At 39.2% G+C, this 20,533-nt stretch overlaps 1 pseudogene; it reads right to left on the bottom strand.

Moving 5' to 3' along the window:
- Nucleotides 1–20,533, bottom strand: part of LOC115151386 (zinc finger protein 208-like) — a 111,835-nt pseudogene that overhangs the window by 45,302 nt on the left and 46,000 nt on the right.

Here is a 20,533-nt window from a genome sequence, read left to right as displayed (position 1 = left end):
TAGGGTTCTTGGTCAATGAAAAACAGCCCCAGAAAGGTTCTTCAAAGAACTTGTTAGAAGGTGGGTTCATCGAGGAACCTCCGTTGTTGCTGGACTTCTTCCGGGAACTTCGCAATTACAACTGAAAACGATGGTGACAAGTTTGGATGCGACAACAGTTAAAAAGGTTAAAGTTGGGTTGATGTTTGGCTCTGAATATGTCTCGAAATCATTTATTATAATAATATAACATACTAATAATGAATAATGAAGACAATGATGGTTTTCTGTGAATATCTTCCATAACGTTACTATAGTTAATGAACGTAAATATTAGAAAGCCGGGTTTGACCGTCGGCGTTGTATGAGCTACAGTACAGTACCGTTAGCTAGTTAGCTAACGTTATGTCCTAACTAGGCACAACTAGGTTTGGATTATTTCCTCAACTATATTCTTTCCCATATATTGTATATCGTTTCCATAAAGCCAACATGGCTTTACACTCATTAACGTAAGTTTCCAATCTAGAGCAGTTCTCACTTTTGTGATAATGAACTAGCTAACGTCAGCTTCGTTACCTAACTAACTAACTAACTAAGGACGGTGATCTGTCCTGCTTCTCACTCATCTCATCTACCCCCCTCATTCAGGCCTCAAATGTTTTATTTCAATTGTAGTACCTGGACGTTTTATAGTTACATCGTTAGGGTAACTTAACCTAAAGTGGACACACTCCCATCAGTTTCTGAGACAACTGCCCAGATTTTGTAGACTGTTTAATAATGCTTAAACCTCATCTTTATCAAATTATCCATTAAAGATACCAACTCAAAACCTACGTTCGTCTACATATGGATTGTTTAAATTGTATCTAATTATATTCCCAGTATTAGTTTATCAAATCTCTAGTAATCATTATACACACATACAATTCATCATATTTTCATATATTCACAGAATCCAATTAAAACGTAAGAAATTCTCAGGTAGTCACGACAACCATTCCATTTGCTTTTTCAAGGACTCTCCGCAGCTACGAAGCGGAACTATAGATCTCTAGGGGGAACTATAGATCTTTGTGAGGAACCACAGATCTCTGTGAAGAACTATAGATCTCTGTTACTATCCAAACTTCAGATTAAGACACAGTCACACAACTCTCATATCACAGTCAGACAACTCTCATATCACAGTCACACAATGCTATTCCCAAACATACCTAATCAATTAGTTGTTTTTCAACAATATTTTAACCTGCAGGAATATTTTCACATTTCTATCTCATCTATACTCGGCTCGCTGCCTCTCAGATCAAAGGAGGGTCCATCTGCTCCGTTCCTAAAGTGTGGTCTCCCTGAGATACCAAGTTAGAGGAATCCCTCGTGCACCATTTACCCAGGTCAGCAGGAGCGGTCACCAAGTGAAGATTCACATCCCCATCGTCAAATGTGCTGGTTAATTTCTTTAATATAAATTGAGGAGACAAACTTATCACACAAGTCAGTTATTCTTAAACTAAATCTTTATTCACTTATAAGGGAGCAGGTCAATACAACATACACATATAAAGTGAATCAACTGAGTGGACAAAAGTACAAAGGTCTTTTATAGCCCTTTCAACCTACATGACCAACAACAGATGTATAGAACGGGTCACAAGGTTAAGATTTGTATGAAAGACACTTATAATTCTCAGCAGAGTGTATCTGCTGTAAAAACAGTACTCTGTGTAGAGACCAGGGTCTGGCCCTGGGGTCATCTCTCCCTGGTACCATATAGAACAGAAACATTAACTCATGCTCTGGAATGCAGTCTCTTTAGGTTTTATCACCCAAAAGACATTGTAAATCTCCTGTCAGTGTTTTCTCCCAGAGGCCCATCCTCAGTAGAACACAGACACAATAGTTATAAGAACCCTCTATTCTGTTGCATAAAACAACCATTTGATGCAATACAAGTATTATAACTTAATCTTGCAGTTTTGCTCTCAGTGTCCACTGAAAGTTGACTAGTAACAACAACTGGGACCTAAAAGACACCCACCATGAGACCCACTAAATCTGCCCAAGAAGAGGAAAACAAAAGAAAAACCCACACCAAACTTAAAGACAGGAAGCAAACCAAAAAGGTGGAGCAACTAAAGGTGTTGACTCTCCACATGTATCAAGACAACTGGAGCACTGGGCCAGACACTCTTAAATAGAACCTGGACCAGCTCAGGTGAAACACCTTCCCACTAACGAGATGGACAAGCCAGCACAGGTGTAACACATACTGACTAACGAGGTGACACCAATCAGTGCGTCCTACGTGCTAACGAGCTAGACGTGCTAACGAGCTAGACGGGCTAACGAGCTAGACGGGCTAACGAGCTGAACGTGCTAACGAGCTAGACGTGCTAAAGTCCAACCTCAAAACATAAATGGAAAAACCAAAGCCTGTAACACCTTCCCCCTTTATGACAACAAATATATCCTATATTTTTGTTGGACAAGTTTGCTCACCACCAACAGAAAACAACTTCCATTTCACATTATAATCAACTACAATGCTTCACCCTCACCAATATAAACATGGTGTCTACTGGCTGTCAACAATTAAAAACAAGAAAAAAAAACTAGTAAAATTCACTAGCTTCTAGAACTCTCGTCTTCCTAAAACTCACTAGCTTCTAGAACTCTCGTCTTCCTAAATCCCACTAGCTTCTAGAACTCTCTTCTTCCTAAATCCCACTAGCTTCTAGAACTCTCGTCTTCCTAAATCCCACTAGCTTCTAGAACTCTCTTCTTCCTAAATCCCACTAGCTTCTAGAACTCTCGTCTTCCTAAAAATCACTAGCTTCTAGAACTCTCGTCCCCTTGGAGCGAGCCCAAACAAAACTCATCTCCAATACGGAAAAACGTGCAGTCAAAATAAATTGTGATCCATGGCAACTCACTGGCTAAACGCAAAACACAAAACGTTTTGACTGCCCACCCTTGAGACGAACAGCAATCAAGTTGTCCTTACCACGGACATGTCTGATTTCAAGAGGAAACTCCTGCAATATCCGTAGTAACTTTCCACCTCACTGCAGAGCTTCTCTCTCATTTCAGGGTTCACTAGATAGGCATGTTGTTGGATCAGGGCCCAGTCCCCAATGTCATGCTCTAGTACATTTGGGTTGGCACATCTGAGAATGATTCCTGATATTCTAAAAGCAGGGCAACAATGTCAATATAATTGTACCCAAAAATTGTCAGTTGGTTGCATAAATAATTATGATTACTAAATCTTACATGAATATTAAACATGAAATATAAAAACCAAATGTACACCCCTTTGTTAATATGTATTGGCAATAATTAACTTAATGGTGAGGCATAAAATGTATCTTTTGGAATAATAAAACATGTATCTTTTGTCAGGCTGAATGTTTGAAATATGAGGTGATTTGAGTCATGCTTCTTCAGTAGTGGAATAAAGACAATTAGTACTTGAATGTTGTAAATAAATACTGGAGTGATGTAGGATTGTTCATAAAATTGATAATAGACCAATTTATTTTACTGCGACTATGTGTTGAGGTAAGTACGTTGAAATTAAATTGTTTTCTTTTCAACTTTCAACTAAAACCAAAATTATATTGAATGTCGGGCAAAGTCTTATTTTCAATGACATTTTGCTAGGTGAGATATCCCCAATGTCACAGTTTAAACGGGTCCAAATCAGTAGTCCACATGCAGAAACAGTTTGTGATAAATTGAAAACCTAAAATGTACTATCTACACAAACATCTGCCACAATAATCATATTACTTGTATTTACTTATACAAGCACGTTATAAACTGCACAAGCACCAAAAACGCTGTTGTTTTGACAAGTAGCAATAAATCACTGATATCGATTAGGGGGGAAATCAGGTTGTACGTGATGTTGAAACTAACACAACACATGGAAATGGGAGATATCTTTTATCCCACTGATTAGAGGACAACCTGCAGAAGACAGTCAGCTACATTTTGGAGTGATGCATTTAAATGTAGGGGTCGCTAAACATCGATATCATGTTGTAATCAATTGTACCGAGAGGAGGGAGATGAGGTTCCACATCCTGTTAAAACTAACAGCTCAAAAATCACACGGAATCTGGGAATAATGTGTACATCCCTGGTTAGAGGACAATTTGTAGAAAACAGCTAGGTACATTTGATTCCAGTGCGTAACCAACGTGGTAAGTGTAACACAACTCTTTTTTTGTTAGTCATTTTTTGTTAAATCACATAAATAGTAACTCTTCCATTTCAGAGCCTGGATTTCCCCCCTGAGGCTAATATCCATATCATGTTGAAATCAATAGAACAGGGGACAAACGTTTAGGGTTCTACATTGTGACATCATTAAAATACTCCTACTACAATGTTAAAACATTCTACATTGTGACATTATTTCATTGATATCATGAAACAACTCCTTAATGTATTTTCTGATGTTTAATCAGAGATCTTTTATCAGAGTATGTCTTGTCACATTGATCACAGCTATAAGATTTCTCTCCTGTGTGTGTTCTCTGGTGTTGAGTCAGATCTCCAGATTGACCAAAACTCTTCCCACATTGACCACAGCTATAAGGTTTCTCTCCTGTGTGTCTCCGCTTGTGTAGAGTCAGATAACTAGATCTAGTAAATCTCTTCCCACATTGATCACAGAGAAAAGATTTCTCTCCTGTGTGTAGTTTACAGTGGGATTTCAGGGCTCTTGACTGAATGAAACTCTTCCCACATTGATCACAGCTATAAGATTTCTCTCCTGTGTGTGTTTTCTGGTGCATCTTCAAAATCTGTGAAGTTGAGAATCTTTTTCCACAATGTGAACAGTGGAATGGTTTCTCTCCTGTGTGAACTCGCTGGTGTCTAGTCAGATGGCTAGATGTCATAAATCTCTTCCCACATTGATCACAGATAAAAGGTTTCTCTCCTGTGTGTAGTTTACAGTGGGATCTCAGGGAGCTTGACATAGTAAAACTCTTCCCACATTGATTACAGCTATAAGGTTTCTCTCCTGTGTGTGTTCGTCGGTGTATAGTCAGATAGCTAGATTGACTAAAACTCTTCCCACATTGATTACAGCTATAAGGTTTCTCTCCTGTGTGTACTCGCTGGTGTATTTTAAGGTTTGATGAATATTTGCAAAGTTTCCCACAGTCAGAGCAGCAATGAGATTTCTTCCCTGTGGGTCTCTGCTGGTGTTTCTTGAGGTGTTCTGATCTGGAGAGACTCTTCTCTGCCTCTTCAGCATCATGAGGTTGTTGAGGCTCCCCAGAGGGTCCACGATAGTCACGTCTCTCTCCTGTATGAACGACAAAGTCAGAAAGATGGTTAAAGGCCCACAACAGCAGAAATCCACTGTTTATTTGAGGTAAAAGGTGATGCCCAGATCATACCCATGAAGTTGTACAACAATTGACATCTGTTAAATTATTTCACAAATAAGTTATTCATGTTGTTGAAACTCTAAGCAGTGTGCCAGACGACTTTTGGTCTCCAATATAGGCCCCTTTCTGTGTTTTCTAAAATTGCAGCACGAAGGCAATGCACACGCAATTTGATTGCAGAAACCTGCTAATGAGGAAACCACTAGTTATGGATGTAGTATATCTGGTAATGAGGAAACCACTAGTTATGGATGTAGTATATCTGGTAATGAGGAAACCACTAGTTATGGATGAGTATATCTGCTAATGAGGAAACCACTAGTTATGGATGTAGTATATCTGGTAATGAAGAAACCACTAGTTATGGATGTAGTATATCTGGTAATGAGGAAATCGCTAGTTATGGATGTAGTATATCTGGTAATGAGGAAACTACTAGTTATGGATGTAGTATATCTGGTAATGAGGAAACCACTAGTTATGGATGTTGTATATCTGCTAATGAGGAAACTACTAGTTATGGATGTAGTATATCTGCTAATGAGGAAACCACTAGTTATGGATGTAGTATATCTGCTAATGAGGAAACCACTAGTTATGGATGTAGTTGTCACGTCCTGACCCTTGTAAGATGTCATTTTCTATAGTAGTGTGGGCAGAGCGTGACAGGGGGTGTTTTTGGGTGGTTTTCTATGTCTATGTTTAAGTTCTAGTTTTTCTATTTCTATGTTGTTGTTTTTGGGGTTGATCTCCAATTGGAGGCAGCTGGTCCTCGTTACCTCTAATTGGAAATCATATTTAAGTTGGGGCTTTTTCTAGTGTGTTTGTGGGTAGTTGTTTTCCGTTTTGTATGGGTTACCTGACGGAACTGTTGGTGGTGGTTTTGTTAAGTGTTTCCTTAATAAAGTAAATATGAGTAAGCACTCTACACGCTGAGCCTTGGTCCCCTTTAGACGACCCCTGTTACAGTAGTATATCTGCTTGGAGCAAAAATGGTGAGCCAAGATTTTAGTTTTTCACAATGTATTCTGAATATTACAGCACAAGATCAGGAGTACTACTCAAGGAAACTCACATTAAGTTCTGTGTCTATTCACTAATTCACCACCGTGGGGGAAAACTCAGGGGAGTTCTCATAGGCTGACAGCAAAAATAGCCTCCATTTACAGGTTGCATATGAGTGCATTTCACATTACTTTTGGATTATAATTGTAGGGCTCGTTTGAATCTCCTGCTTAATATGTTTGTGTTATTGTCGCAAATCAACTGCTTTACACTTAAAAAACACTTCAACCAGTAAAATGCTATTTGGCTAGCTTTAACATCAGCCTGACAATTTAAGTGTTTAACAAATTGGCCCATAACTTCACCTAACAACAACATATACCTACTGTAGGACCCATAACTTCACCTAACAATAACATAGACCTACTGTAGGACCCATAACTTCACCTAACAACAACATAGACCTACTGTAGGACCCATAACTTCACCTAACAACAACATAGACCTACTGTAGGACCCATAACTTCACCTAACAATAACATAGACCTACTGTAGGACCCATAACTTCACCTAACAACAACATAGACCTACTGTAGGACCCATAACTTCACCTAACAATAACATAGACCTACTGTAGGACCCATAACTTCACCTAACAATAACATAGACCTACTGTAGGACCCATAACTTCACCTAACAATAACATAGACCTACTGTAGGACCCATAACTTCACCTAACAATAACCTAGACCTACTGTAGGACCCATAACTTCACCTAACAACAACATAGACCTAGGACTATAAATAATTTAATATTTTAGGTGAAACAAGGAGACTAAATTGTCTTTGTCATGACAATTCATAACCTGATCACCAGATAATTTTGTGAATAATCCCACTAGGCTACTCTGTAATGTGTTGTCATTCTAAATGTCCTGAATAAAGGAAAATATCTCTGTGTGTTGTGCAATAGCCTATCCATCAAGGAACAGTTCTCTACACATTATGAGCTAAGTATCTCCGTTTCCAAACGGACTAACGAGACCCTACAGTTAATCAAGCAGACACATTATAAACATCCATTTGTTAGGGATGTTGGATCCCACATGGAGCACGGCATAACTGTCTTTACCAGAGTAATGAATGAAGAAGCACTTTGGTTGTTGTTGCATGTCGTGATGTTTGTCATGTGACTGTCATTCAGAAAATGATTTCCTGGATCAGCTGATGATAGTTGAACATGTGACTGCAACTAAACAGCTACAGTATTAAGTATTATGTGTAATTATTGAAGAACCACGTTAATGACAGTATCCATTTGGGTGTTGTCAATAAAGTTAAGGTGACTCTAGGTTAGAACCGTTGGATTTAGCAAACTCTGAAATGATTTAGGATTTCTGTGCCCATGAAAACTGTTTTCCCAGCGTAACATAAGGCGACACTAAATGTTACGTAGGTAGAGAGCATTTCAGAGATCTGAATACAAAAAAACTGTCCTAACAGGACAATAACCTAAACCACAAGGCCAAATCTACACTGGAGGAACTTACCAAGATGACATTGAATGTTCCTGAGTGGCCTAGTTACAGTTGGGACTTAAATCATCTTGAAAGTCAATGCAAGACTAGAAAATGGCTTTCTAGCAATGATCAACAACCAACTTGACAGAACATGAATGATTTTAAAAAGAATAATGAATATTCACATGAAGATCAGTCGCCTATTGGATGACATCACGACTTCCCATCAAGCCAACTCCTTGAAGGCCTTACTATGACATCATTCACTCCTTCTAGTTTGCAGTTGTTAAAAAAACACTATTTTGCTCAAAACATTTATTTGTTTCCCATTAGTGTGTTTATACTTTACTGTATTTATATCACTTTTCAACAGGAAAAGTTTAAAAATCCCTGGAGGATGTCATGAACAATTCATACAGTACAAAAACATATTTGAGTGTAGAATGCCCTTTTAAAAATCACACATTAGTTCAACAACTGCAGAGTTTGTGTCCCTGTTTTATAAGATAGTACTCACTGTATTTACTGGTGTTAATCAGATCAATGTCCCTGTTTTATTAGATAGTACTCACTGTATTTACTGGTGTTAATCAGATCAATGTCCCTGTTTTATTAGATAGTACTCACTGTATTTACTGGTGTTAATCAGATCAATGTCCCTGTTTTATTAGATAGTACTCACTGTATTTACTGGTGTTAATCAGATCAATGTCCCTGTTTTATTAGATAGTACTCACTGTATTTACTGGTGTTAATCAGATCAATGTCCCTGTTTTATAAGATAGTACTCACTGTATTTACTGGTGTTAATCAGATCAATGTCCCTGTTTTATTAGATAGTACTCACTGTATTTACTAATGTTAATCAGTTCTCCAGTCTTCTCTTCTTCGTCCTCCTCTAATGTGACAGTAATCTCCCCCTCTTCATCCTTCATTCCAAAAACGTCTTCATCTTCTTTCACTTCAAAAACTGCATCTTCCTCCTCCTCTTTCACTCTGAATGCGTCTTCCTCGTCTTTCACTGTAACGTCTTTTTCTTCTTCTTTCACGTTAACAGCCTCACCTTCTACTTGTCTTTGTAATGTGACATCCTCCTCTTCCTCTTTCACGACAACGTTCAGCCACAGTCCCTCTTTCTCCGTCCAACATACCTTTTCTTCTTTAACAGGAGGAGAGTAGCTTAGTGAGCGCATGGTCGGGGATGTTAGCTAGCTATATGCTAATGCTAACTTAACCAGCCAGATAGTTGACTTACAACCTAAATATGAAATTAAATGGGGTAGCTAGTTGTTTCCACATAATTATGTTTAAATCATAGTAGCAAATAAACCACGAAATTGTCTAAAGAACTTGAATGTTCCGACTTTGTCAGCTAGCGAGCTACCGAGGTGGCTGCAGTTGTTGAAGAAGCGTTCCGTCCACTAGATTATACGTCACACTAGAAACATCGCCTGAAAGACACATATCGCCATCTGCTGTCTGGAGGGAGGAAACGCAGTTGAGGAGGGAAAACTATTTTTCTTCTTCATTGAATTATAATATTATAAAGCAGTTTAGGGAAACGTTTTTCCTTCTTCATTAAATATTAATATTATATCAACACGTGCAAAGAGCAACAAGTGTTGTTTGATTAGTTCCGATTTTTTTATGAGAATTTAAAACAAACTCTACATCTACTCCACATCTGTATTCCTGACTCAGTCAAAAAACAAGATATAAAAATAAGCACCTAGTTATTAATACCCTTGATAAAGACGAGCAAAAATGTATAAAATAAATCAACTTTAACCACTACCAGGATATTTTACATTTAAGTCATTTAGCAGACGCTCTTATCCAGAGCGACTTACAAATCGGTGCATTCACCTTATGATATCCAGTGGAACAACCACTTTACAATAGTGCATCTAAATCTTTTTTTGGGGGGGGGTTAGAAGGATTACTTTATCCTATCCCAGGTATTCCTTAAAGAGGTGGGGTTTCAGGTGTCTCCGGAAGGTGGTGATTGACTCCGCTGTCCTGGCGTCGTGAGGGAGCTTGTTCCACCATTGGGGTGCCAGAGCAGCGAACAGTTTTGACTGGGCTGAGCGGGAACTGTGCTTCCTCAGAGGTAGGGAGGCGAGCAGGCCAGAGGTGGATGAACGCAGTGCCCTTGTTTGGGTGTAGGGCCTGATCAGAGCCTGAAGGTACGGAGGTGCCGTTCCCCTCACAGCTCCGTAGGCAAGCACCATGGACTTGTAGCGGATGCGAGCTTCAACTGGAAGCCAGTGGAGAGAGCGGAGGAGCGGGGTGACGTGAGAGAACTTGGGAAGGTTGAACACCAGACGGGCTGCGGCGTTCTGGATGAGTTGTAGGGGTTTAATGGCACAGGCAGGGAGCCCAGCCAACAGCGAGTTGCAGTAATCCAGACGGGAGATGACAAGTGCCTGGACTAGGACCTGCGCCGCTTCCTGTGTGAGGCAGGGTCGTACTCTGCGAATGTTGTAGAGCATGAACCTACAGGATCGGGTCACCGCCTGTAGGTTCAGGCGGTGACACGATCCTGTAGCCCAAAACCTGGTTACCTCTCTGCTAGGAGGCTGAAACTTGGCCATAAGGAGGCTGAAACTTGGCCATAAGTGGGTCTTCTTGGCCATAAGTGGGTCTTCCAGCAAAACAAAGAAACTGTAAATTGGGCACAAAATCAAAAAAATTCTATGGCCAACTCAGTCTTCGGACTTGAACTCCATTGAAAACCTGTGGTTTGAATTGAACAGGGCAGTCCATAAAACAGACTAAATAAATCAAGGACCTGGAGATATTCTGTTTGGAGGAATGGTCTAAGATCCCACCCAATGTGTTCTCTAATCTCATTAAACATTTCAGTGTCATTATCCTCCCAAGGGGAGAGTGCTGGAGTATTGAAAACATGGGTGGCAATAATTCATACCCCTACCTTTTGAGAATTACATGTTAAACTAAATCTCTTTCTCTGAGCAATTGTATTAGTATAAAATAATATAATTTCCCTTTATTATTTTTTATACAATATAGCTCAGTATTTTAATTCTTGATTTTATAGAGTCGTTTTTGCTCATCTTTATCAAGTGTGTCAACAATTTTGTCCCCCACTGACCTCCATACTGCTGCTACATGGTGTAACAATACATCATGTAGATGTATATAATGAACAGACTAGGTCTATACTGCTCCTACATGGTGTAACAATACATCATGTAGATGTATATAATGAACAGACTAGGTCTATACTGCTCCTACATGGTGTAACAATACATCATGTAGATGTATATAATGAACAGACTAGGTCTATACTGCTCCTACATGGTGTAACAATACACCATGTAGATGTATATAATGAACAGACTAGGTCTATACTGCTCCTACATGGTGTAACAATACATCATGTAGATAATAAACAGACTAGGTCTATACTGCTCCTACATGGTGTAACAATACATCATGTAGATGTATATAATAAACAGACTAGGTCTATACTGCTCCTACATGGTGTAACAATACATCATGTAGATAATAAACAGACTAGGTCTATACTGCTCCTACATGGTGTAACAATACATCATGTAGATGTATATAATGAACAGACTAGGTCTATACTGCTCCTACATGGTGTAACAATACATCATGTAGATGTATATAATGAACAGACTAGGTCTATACTGCTCCTACGTGGTGTAACAATACATCATGTAGATGTATATAATAAACAGACTAGGTCTATACTGCTCCTACATGGTGTAACAATACATCATGTAGATGTATATAATGAACAGACTAGGTCTATACTGCTCCTACATGGTGTAACAATACATCATGTAGATGTATATAATGAACAGACTAGGTCTATACTGCTCCTACATGGTGTAACAATACATCATGTAGATGTATATAATGAACAGACTAGGTCTATACTGCTCCTACATGGTGTAACAATACACCATGTAGATGTATATAATGAACAGACTAGGTCTATACTGCTCCTACATGGTGTAACAATACATCATGTAGATAATAAACAGACTAGGTCTATACTGCTCCTACATGGTGTAACAATACATCATGTAGATGTATATAATAAACAGACTAGGTCTATACTGCTCCTACATGGTGTAACAATACATCATGTAGATAATAAACAGACTAGGTCTATACTGCTCCTACATGGTGTAACAATACATCATGTAGATGTATATAATGAACAGACTAGGTCTATACTGCTCCTACATGGTGTAACAATACATCATGTAGATGTATATAATGAACAGACTAGGTCTATACTGCTCCTACGTGGTGTAACAATACATCATGTAGATGTATATAATAAACAGACTAGGTCTATACTGCTCCTACATGGTGTAACAATACATCATGTAGATGTATATAATGAACAGACTAGGTCTATACTGCTGCTACATGGTGTAACAATACATCATGTAGATGTATATAATGAACAGACTAGGTCTATACTGCTCCTACATGGTGTAACAATACACCACTACCGTTCAAGTTTGGGGTCACTTAGAAATGTCCTTTTTTTTTAAAAAAGCACATTATTTGTAAACAGTGTTTTTGCATGCAGCAATTCAACCATGAAGGCCTGATTCACGCAGTCTCTGACTAAATCACAGACAGTGTCACCAGCAAAGCACCCCCACACCATCACATCTCCATGTTTCACGGTGGGAACCGCACACGCGGAGATCATCCGTTCACATACTCTGCATCTCACAAAGACACGGCGGTTAGAATCAAAGATCTCAAATTTGGACTCATCAGACCAAAGGACAAATTTCCCTGGTCTAATGTCTATTTCTTGTGTTTCTTGGCCCAAGCAAGTCTCTTCTTCTCATTGATGTCCTTTAGTAGTGGTTTCTTTGCAGCAATTCGACGATGAAGGTCTGATTCACACAGTCTCCTCTGAACAGTTGATGTTGACATGTGTCTTACTTGAACTCTGAAGCATTTATTTGAGCTGCAATCTGAGGTGCAGTTAACTCTAAGGAACATATCTTCTGCAGCAGAGGTAACTCTGGGTCTTCATTTCCTGTGGCAATCCTCATGAGAGCCACCCATACCTTGTCACAACACAACTGATTGGCTCAAACGCATTAAGAAGGAAAGAAATTCCTCAAATTAACATTTCACTAGGCACACCTGTTAACTGAAATTAATTCCAGGTGACTACCTCATGAAACTGGTTGAGAGAATGCCAAGAGTGTGCAAAGCTGTCATCAAGGCAAGGAGTGACTGCTTTGAAATATCTGAAATATAAAATGTATTTTGATTTGTTTAACCCTTTTGTCACAAATAATGTCGTGCTGTTGCAGGGAAGACCAAAATGCAGCAGAGTTGTGGATACTCATTCTTTTAATTCACAAAAACAAGAGTAAAGCATCCACAGAAGAAGAAAAAACCGATACTCACGACACCAACAGTTTTGCAGGCTATACTAACGCAGTGCAAAAACAATTCCCCACAAACACACAGACAAACACACCCAACTAATATAGGACTTCTAATCAAAGGCAACACCACACAGCTGCCTTCAATTGGAAGTCCACCCCAATTAACTCTACATAGAAACACCCAACCTAGACAGAACATAGAAAACACAACTTCTTCTGCCACGCCCTGACCAAAACTATACACCTACTCCACCTGCTGGTCAGGACGTGACACCTTTTTTGGTTACTACATGATTCCATGTGTTTTTTCATAGTTTTGATGTCTTCAATGTTATTCTACAATGTAGAAAATAGTCAAAATAAAGAAAAACCATTGAATGAGTAGATGTGTATAAACTTTTGACTGGTACTGTATGTAAATGTGATATTTCAGTTGTTGTTTTTGTTACATTTGCAAACATTTCTAAAAAACGGTTTTTGCTTTGTCATTATGGGGTATTGTGATGTTATTATGGGCTATTGTGATATCGTTATGGGGTATTGTGAAGTCATTATGGGGTATTGTGTGTAGATGGATTAAATCAATGTTTTCCTCATAAATGTTTGAATAATGTAACAAAATGTGTAAAAAGTGAAGGGGTCTGAATACTTTCCGACAGCACTGTATATATAGGGGCAGTACCTAGTGACATCACTTCCTGAAACAGGAGGTGCAAATATATAACATAGGTTCACAATATCAACATTCAATGTATCAAAATATATGACCATATATGAGTTTTGCATTTCACCTCCTGATTGATGACTAACAATGTTAGAATAAAAAATAAAAACACAAGGTTTAAACATGTTCTCTCTCTCTCCATCTGTCTCTCGTCTGCAGGTATGTTTTGATGTGAGAGGATGCCAACCCCCAGTCCCATCATCGCCACCTCACCTGCTTTTAAGAACCTTTGGGCCGACGAGAGACACTATTATGTAATTGGGATGAACTGAGAGAATATTTAGGTAGCACTGTGATTCATTAATCATGTGCTGCCTTTCCTGCTCCTATGTGCTTACCTCTTTCCCTTTCTGTCTTTTACACCTCTCTCACCACCTCCTCTTTCTTCCTCTGTTTTTATAATGCACAACAGATGTGCATTGAAGGACAGATTGAACTTGTATTTATAACACTTGGATAATGAGCTTTTCAATAAAGCGTTTCACATTCTCTACTGGTTGAAATGAAGTGTAATGTGATGAAATACTCCACCTATCCTGTGTTTATCAGATCAACGCAGATGAAGGGCATTAGATGTTGAGATGAACCAGTGTTAGAGTATTTACATGATGCATAGGAAGTGTAGTGTTCTGTTTTTAACGTTATATTTCTGTATATATGAATTAACTAGTTAAATCCTGTTTCTAGTCTATTAGTTACAATGTGTAACCATTGATGTCCCAGGACCAAGATTGGTAAACACTGTTGAAGTGTATAATTGTAATACATACATGCAGACACAGCATCATTCAAAGACTGGAATTTGGGCCTCCTGGTATTGGATATGACTGAAAAATAATTTCGAAGACATTCATACCTAAACTGCACCTTTATTTGCCAAGGTAGAGTACATGATCAGCAAGGCAAGCTTACACAATTGTACATTCAATTTGCAGTGAATTCTTCAGCTAGCTAGATTCTCTACATCCACTGTTACACAAAACGACAGCCTGGTTTGCTGGTTGTTTCAGGAGTCCCTAAAACAACCAGAATGACATTTTCATACTCATGTCACAACACCCATAAAGCTAGCCAGCTAGCTGGCTAATGTAAGCTAGTCAGCTAGCTGGCTAATGTTAGCTAGTCAGCTAGTTGGTTAATGTTAGCTAGTCAGCTAGCTGGCTAATGTTAGCTAGCTGGCTATTGTTAGCTAGTCAGCTAGCTGGCTAAAGTTAGCTAGTCAGCTAGCTGGCTAATGTTAGCTAGCTGGCTATTGTTAGCTAGTCAGCTAGCTGGATAATGTTAGCTAATCAGCTAGTTGGTTAATGTTAGCTAACTGGCTATTGTTAGCTAGTCAGCTAGCTGGATAATGTTAGCTAGTCAATTAGCTGGCTAATGTTTGCTAGTCAGATAGTTGGTTAATGTTAGCTAATCAGCTAGCTGGCTAATGTTAGCTAGTCAGCTAGCTGGTTAATGTTAGCTAGTCAGCAAGCTGGCTAATTTTAGCTAGTCAGCTAGTTGGCTAATGTTAGCTAGTCATCTAGCTGGTTAATGTTAGCTAGTCAGCTAGCTTGCTAAATCGCGATTTTCGTAAATGAACTTTACGATTAAAAAAAAGCATAATCGTTTGTCTCTACATTAACTAACATTCCTGTCAACTGTACATGTTTTTGCATGATTCGTTATGAAGTTATAATCCCTTACATTTGCTTCCATCCTAGTATTTCTGTCCGCCATCTTTGATCCAGATCAGTTCTGTGTAGGGGTACCCCTCTCTCCTAGTATTTCTGTCCTCCATCTTTGATCCAGTTCAGTTCTGTGTAGGGGTACCCCTCTCTCCTAGTTTTTCTGTCCGCCATCTTTGATCCAGTTCAGTTCTATGTAGGGGTACCCCTCTCTCCTAGTATTTCTGTCCGCCATCTTTGATCCAGTTCAGTTCTGTGTAGGGGTACCCCTCTCTCCTAGTATTTCTGTCCTCCATCTTTGATCCAGTTCAGTTCTGTGTAGAGGTACCCCTCTCTCCTAGTATTTCTGTCCTCCATCTTTGATCCAGTTCAGTTCTGTGTAGGGGTACCCCTCTCTCCTAGTATTTCTGTCCACCATCTTTGATCCAGTTCAGTTCTGTGTAGGGGTACCCCTCTCTCCTAGTATTTCTGTCCGCCATCTTTGATCCAGTTCAGTTCTGTGTAGGGGTACCCCTCTCTCCTAGTATTTCTGTCCTCCATCTTTGATCCAGTTCAGTTCTGTGTAGGGGTACCCCTCTCTCCTAGTATTTCTGTCTGCCATCTTTCCTGAAGAAAGTCTCACAGTCACTAGTGCAGCAGCAGCCTCCCCCAGTCCTAGTGTCGGCCTGATAGGAAGTTTAAGATGCGACGTTAACGAAAAAAAGAAATCACAGAAAAAATATATTGACTGATATTGATTTATTTGGGGGGGGGCTAATGAATATTTTAGTACCAGCGATGTCCCTTATTCCTACCCTTTAACTTTTTGTCTGACAATAAAATATACATTTTACTCAACTGCGTTACCCACTCCAGTCAGCAGATGGCGGTCTGGGAATTTAAGGTAATGCTGTTGGTGTGACGTATAATGTAGTGGACGAAACGCTTCTTTCAACAGCAACAACAGTTAGTCAGACACCTCGGTAGCTTGCTAGACAAAATAGCCGAACCGATAAAGCTCTTTAGACGCGTTAGTGTATATTAGCCACTGTGTTTTAAACTTCTGTCGTCTAGTTAGTTATCCGATTTAATTTCATATTTAAGGTGTTGTTGTTATTATTCAGCTAGCGGGCTGGTTAAGTTAGCATTAGCCTAGCTAGCTAACATCTCCGACCATGCGGTCACTGAGCTACTCTCCTGCTAAAGAAGAGGAGGACATCACAGTAAAACAAGAAGTAGAGGGTGAGGCCGTTACTGTGAAAGAAGAAAAAGACTCGTTCAGAGTGAAAGAGGAGGAGGATGTTACAGTAAAAGAAGAGGAGGATGCAGTTTATGGAGTGAAAGAGGAAGAGGGGGAGATGACTGTTACATCGATAAAGGAGGAAACTGGATATCTAGGCCCGGTTTCCCAAACGCATCTTAAGGCGTCCAATGGTTCTAACGGTGAACTTAACAATAAGATGGGTTTGAGAAACCGTTCCCTGTTTAACACTAGTAAGTACTGTCTTAAATACAGAGGCACAAACTCTGCAGTTGTTGAACTGATGTGTGGTGTTAAAGGGGAAATCTGCAATAGCTACATCCATATTGTGACTTTTAAATTATTTATTTATAGCCATTGATTCTTGAAGAATATAACACATGCTTCATGAGCTTAGTTCAACTGTTGTACCCCATCAGAACCACAAATAAGCTTTTTTTTTTACTCCAATGTTTAGAAACAATGTAAATCAACACTGTATAGCCTCAACATAGTTAAAACTATAATGTTGATATCATGGATGGTCAGTCCTTGCATCCATAGGTCTGTCTATGAATTTGAAAGTAGTTACATTTCTCCAACCCCATAATCATCTTATAACCAAAACAGTGGTGGAATGACAGATTTGTTATTGTTTGAACTGCAGATTGCTGGGTTGTGTGGGTTTTTTAAACAGTAACAAAATGGCTGCCCAGAGGCTTGGTTTGGTAAACAGCTGAGGGATGGGGGAAGGAGGAGTGTAACCACTCAAATTTATTCATCCAGGATGTCATAATGATAGTTTAACCAGGTTTCTAGGATATATAGTATATTCTAGAATTCATCCATGATGTCATAATGATAGTTTAACCAGGTTTCTAGGCTATATAGTATATTCTAGAATTCATCCATGATGTCATAATGATAGTTTAACCAGGTTTCTAGGCTATATAGTATATTCTAGAATTCATCCATGATGTCATAATGATAGTTTAACCAGGTTTCTAGGCTATATAGTATATTCTAGAATTCATCCATGATGTCATAATGATAGTTTAACCAGGTTTCTAGGCTATATAGTATATTCTAGAATTCATCCATGATGTCATAATGATAGTTAACCAGGTTTCTAGGCTATATAGTATATTCTAGAATTCATCCATGATGTCATAATGATAGTTTAACCAGGTTTCTAGGATATATAGTACATTCTAGAATTCATCCATGATGTCATAATGATAGTTTAACCAGGTTTCTAGGATATATAGTATATTCTAGAATTCATCCATGATGTCATAATGATAGTTTAACCAGGTTTAGATATAGTATTTAGATATAGTATAGATATAGTATATTCTATAACTGCCAGTGTAGATTTCCTGTGGAGGCAAATTATTAGAGCTGTTGATAAGTCATTGTATAATATTCAGCCAATTGTTTTTCATGCCATTACATTAAAGGCAAGACATACCTAGATTCAATTACATTCATGAATTGGTTTGAAACCTTTGTTTTAAACCCTTCTCAAAATTGGTGCCTTGCCGGATTTGTAAAAAATGGTTTTAGCTGTGGTTTGGGTTTTTGTGACATTATATGCTAGCTTGAAAAATGGGTGTCTGATTATTTCTGGCTGGGCACTCTCCTGACATAATCTAATGTTTTGCTTTCGTTGTAAAGCCTTTTCGAAATCGGACAGTGTGGTTAGATTAACGAGAGTCTTGTCTTTAAATAGCAGTAAAATAGTCATATGTTTGAGAAATTGAAGTAATAGTATTTCAAACGTTTTAAAAATCGCGCCACAGGATTCAACTGGCTGTTACGTAGGTGGGACGAATTCGTCCCGCCGGTCCCATAGAGGTTAAAGATTAACTTCTTGTTAATCAAACCACGGTGTCAGATTTCAAAAAGGTTTTACCGTGAAAGCATACCATACGATTATCTGAGAACAGTGCCCAGCAGACAAATCATTACAAACAGTTACCAGCCAAGTAGAGGAGTTACACAAGTCAGAAATAGCGATAAAATGAATCACTTACTTTTGATGATCTTCATATCGTTGCACTCGCAAGACTCCCATTTACTCAATAAATGTTCGTTGTGTACGGTAAAGTCTCTCTTCATATCCAAAAACCTCAGTTTTGTTCATGCGTTTTGTTCAGTAATCCACAGGCTCAAAGGCAATCACAACAGCCAGACCAAAAATCAGAAAAGTATCAGTAAAGTTCGTAGAAACATGTCAAACGATGTTCATAATCAATCCTCAGGTTGTTTTTAGCCTAAATAATAGATAACATTTCAACCGGACAATAACGTCTTCAGTATAAAAGGTAAACAAGAAAGGCGCGCTGTCGATCTCGCGCATGAAAAATCTATGGGACACTGAATGGTCTACTCATTCAGAGTGGTCTTACACTCTCATTTTTCAGAATACAAGCCTGAAACAATTTCTAAAGACTGTTGACATCTAGTGGAAGCCATAGGAAGTGCAATTTGAGACCTAAGTCAATGGAATCTGTATAGGCAGTCAATGGAACACTACAACAACAACAACAAAATCCCACTTCCTGGATGGATTTTACTCAGGTTTTCGCCTGTCATATCAGTTCTGTTATACTCACAGACATTATTTTAACAGTTTTGGAGACTTTAGAGTGTGTTCTATCCAAATCTACCAAGTTTACTTTGGCACGCTTTTCATCCAGAGGTGAAAATAGTGCCCCCTACCCTAGTGAGGTTAACACCCCGGCTGTCCTACAATCCAAGCCAGATGCCCTCAATCTCACACAAATTATCAAGGAACCCACCAGGTACAACCCCTAAATCTGTAAACATGGGCACCCTCATAGATATTATCCTGACCAACTTGCCCTCCAAATACACCTCTGCTGTTTTCAATCAGGATCTCAGCGATTACTGTCTCATTGCCTGCATCCGTTATGGGTTTGCGGTCAAACGACCACCCCTCATCACTGTCAAACGCTCCCTAAAACACTTCTGCAAGCATGCCTTTCTAATCGACCTGGCCCTGGTCTCCTGGAAGGATTTTTACCTCATCCAGTCAGTAGAGGATGCCTGGTTGTTCTTTAAAAGTAATTTCCTCACCATCTTAAATAAGCATGCCCCTTTCAAAAAATGTAGAACTAAGGACAGATATAGCCCTTGGTTCACTCCAGACCTGACTGCCCTCGACCAGCACAAAAACATCCTATGGCGGACTGCACTAGCATCGAATAGTCCCCGCGATATGCAACTTTTCAGAGAAGTCAGGAACCAATACACACAGTCAGTTAGGAAACCAAAGGCTAGCTTTTTCAAACAGAAATTTGCATCCCGTAGCTCTAACTGCAAAAAGTTTTGGGACACTGTAAAGTCCATGGAGACTAAGAGCACCTCATCCCAACTGCCCACTGCACTGAGGCTAGGAAACACTGTCACCACCGATAACTCCACGATAATGGAGAATTTCAATAAGCATTTCTCTACGGCTGGGCACGCTTTCCTCCTGGCTACCCCAACCCCGGCCAACAGCTCCCCACAGCTACTTCGCTAAGCCTCCCCATCTTCTCCTTCACCCAAATCCAGATA

The sequence above is a fragment of the Salmo trutta genome, chromosome 17 (genome assembly GCF_901001165.1).
Source record: "Salmo trutta chromosome 17, fSalTru1.1, whole genome shotgun sequence".
In the NCBI taxonomy this organism is placed as follows: Eukaryota; Metazoa; Chordata; class Actinopteri; order Salmoniformes; family Salmonidae; genus Salmo; species Salmo trutta.
Note: the sequence above shows the minus strand (reverse complement) of the source record. Positions and strands in the feature narration are given on the sequence as shown.